The sequence below is a fragment of the Callorhinus ursinus genome, unplaced genomic scaffold (genome assembly GCF_003265705.2).
Source record: "Callorhinus ursinus isolate GAN/ISIS: 27379988/994484 unplaced genomic scaffold, GSC_fseal_2.0 scaffold149, whole genome shotgun sequence".
Lineage (NCBI taxonomy): Eukaryota > Metazoa > Chordata > Mammalia > Carnivora > Otariidae > Callorhinus > Callorhinus ursinus.
The window spans coordinates 248,797-251,485 of record NW_027397211.1 but is presented as its reverse complement, the minus strand read 5'-3'; the positions used below and the strand labels follow the sequence as shown (position 1 = coordinate 251,485).

The 2,689-nt window shown below is 44.0% G+C and overlaps 1 non-coding gene across 1 annotated transcript; it reads left to right on the top strand.

Moving 5' to 3' along the window:
• The first annotated feature begins 1,711 nt into the window (after positions 1 to 1,711).
• Positions 1,712 to 1,818, top strand: LOC112813879 (U6 spliceosomal RNA). Its single transcript, XR_003205605.2, has one exon. It is a non-coding gene; the product is annotated as a U6 spliceosomal RNA (small nuclear RNA).
• Positions 1,819 to 2,689: the final 871 nt, after the last annotated feature.

Here is a 2,689-nt window from a genome sequence, read left to right as displayed (position 1 = left end):
ATGAATCCAGTAGAAGCTTCTGGTCTCTGCATGCACACAGCAAACACAAGATCTTCAGAACCAGCTGGTGACCTTGGGGCATGGACAGCTTCCACTGCAGACATTGGGTAGAACTCGGTCTACTTCTATCATTATCTTTTTACTTGTGAGGTTTCCATGGATTATTCTTCTAATTTTCCAAGGATTCATACCATTTTCTACTCAGAATGGCTATTTCTTTCTTTTCTTCTTGCAATTTTCATATTGTGTAGTAGAATTTGTCACCACATGATATCTTTTGATTATTGCTGACTAGCTTGTTGACCTTCATTCCTCTCTCTTCTCCTCCTGCCTCACACATGGGAAATCCAACAAGAACCACGGGTTCTCCCTCCTTTGATGCAGGTAGGACATTGACTCCACACAAGTCCCTCCCATGAGCAGGACCCCCTCCCTACCACTGACCCGCAGCACACACCCTGAACCAGTGTCCTTCCCTGGTTCTATCCAAGCAGTTATGACTTGCTGAAAAGTCTGACCTGTTCTCAATAGACACAATGGTGAAGAAGGTGATAAATGTTTCTGTTTGTGTGTGTGTGTGTGTTTGTGTGCATGTGTCACTGTGTGTGTGTGTATGTGTGCATGTGTCACTCTGTGTGTGTGTGTCCATGGTCATTAGAGTACACATGCACACAACATGCTGAAGGAGGATTCACTGCTTTCCCATGCTGTCACTAACATGGCTGTGCGCATCGTTCAAGACAGTGACTGCCACCATGGATCCTTCCTCTCTTGCTTTGGATTGTTGATGGCTCTATAGCTTCAAGTCCAGCATGCACTTTATGCTGCTTCTAACAAGTTTGCATGTTGAGCTGGGTGGTTCTGTGATGCAAAGTGCATACAGCTGGGACTCCTATAATGGAAAAGTTAAATTACATAGAGATATTTGTAATTCATTGGCATTTAGGGACAATAGTAAGCAGGTCTAAGCAAATCTGTCTTTTGCAATTTTCATATTGTTTAGTAGAATTTGTCACCACATGATTGCCTACAAAAAAAGTTTCTAAATCAGTGTCTGAATAACTATGCACAGAATCAAGTGTTCAGAGAGGCTCCCTGGCAGAAACTGCTGTATATGTAGAGCAAGCCCCAGACCCTGACAAGAAACCTGTTCATAATATATGTCTGCATTTGTTCTTGGGCCTTAAAGACGGAATTGGTGAGTAGTGTGCACCCCCTGGTGCTCTAGATCCCATTCTACAGTTAAGATTTTGCCTGGGCTCACAATGATGTCCCCTCATTGTGTCACTTGCAAAGTCATATACTGCCGTGTCCTCAGTTCTCAGGCATGCATCTGCAGATACAGCGTGTTCTTGGTGTTGTCTTTGGAGATGGAGAATCAGCCCTTCACAGAGTCTACATAGTATGTGCTACTTTCATCATATCTAATAACTGAGACCCACTGCAACCCCTTCCCTGTACCCTGGCAAACCCAGCTCATGGCATTACTACTGAAGGTGAATCCAGAGGCTGCCCAGGAGAGTCTCAGGGACCCCTAAATTTCACCAGGTCTCCCCCAAGATCCACCAGCTGCACCTCACAATGGACACCTGCAGACACAAGATATGGTCAGGAAATTTTCACACACCCACTGTTTCTCTCCTTCATATCCACTCACATACTCAATCTTTTTTGTCCTCCATGAATTACCTTTTAAAAGAATATCAAGGAAGTGCTTGCTCTAGCAGCACATATACTAAAATTGGAACAATACAGAGAAGATTAGCATGGCCCCTGCAAAAGGATGACATGCAAATTCATGAAGCATTCCATATTTTGGGGTGTTATGCACAATGAATTATGGAACACTACATCAAAAACTAATGATGTAATGTATGGTGATTAACATAACAATAAAAAAAGAACATCAAGGAAAACCCAGGTCATCTAAACTCCATGGTGAGTTGTCTGTGTTCTGTCCTGATCAGTGAATGGGAACACCTGGGTTTCCCAAAGCTGGGGCTCCTCTCCCTGTTTTAATCAGCAGAAGGAGGGCCCTATTTGCATTCCCTCACATGGGATCAGGGGGCAAGGAGTTTCCCATTCCTGGTTTATAAGGGCACTAATCCCATCAAGAGACTGCACCCTCCGGGCCTTTGTGCTTCCCTAAGCCCCGACCTCCTCCTACCATCACATTGGCCTTAAGTTTCAACATGGGGATGGTAGAGGTCATACACTTTGAGCTGATATCAGCAACTGGAGAATCAATTAGTTATTCCCTGCAGGTGGAAGTTTCCTCCCATGGAGCACCTCAACATGAGGACTCTCATGGATCCAACTGAAACTTCTGTTCTTCACATGCACACAGTGAACACAGAACCTTCGGTACCAGCTGGTGACTTTGTGGAGTGGACAAATTCCACCTAAAACACTGGGTAAGATATCAGTCCACTTCAATGATCATTTCATAATGTGTGCTGCGTCCCTGTAATCAATCTCATTTTCCTAGGATTCAGACCTCTGTCTACTTGGAATGGCCATTTGTCTCATTTGTTCTCCAAGTTTTCATATTGTTTAGTGGAATTAGTCATCATACTCTATCCCTTGATTATTGCCTGCTAGCTCCTTGAACTTCTTTCCTCTCTCTTCTCCACCCAACACACACATGGGAAATCTAACAAGAACCAGTGTGTTCTCCCTCCTTTGATGC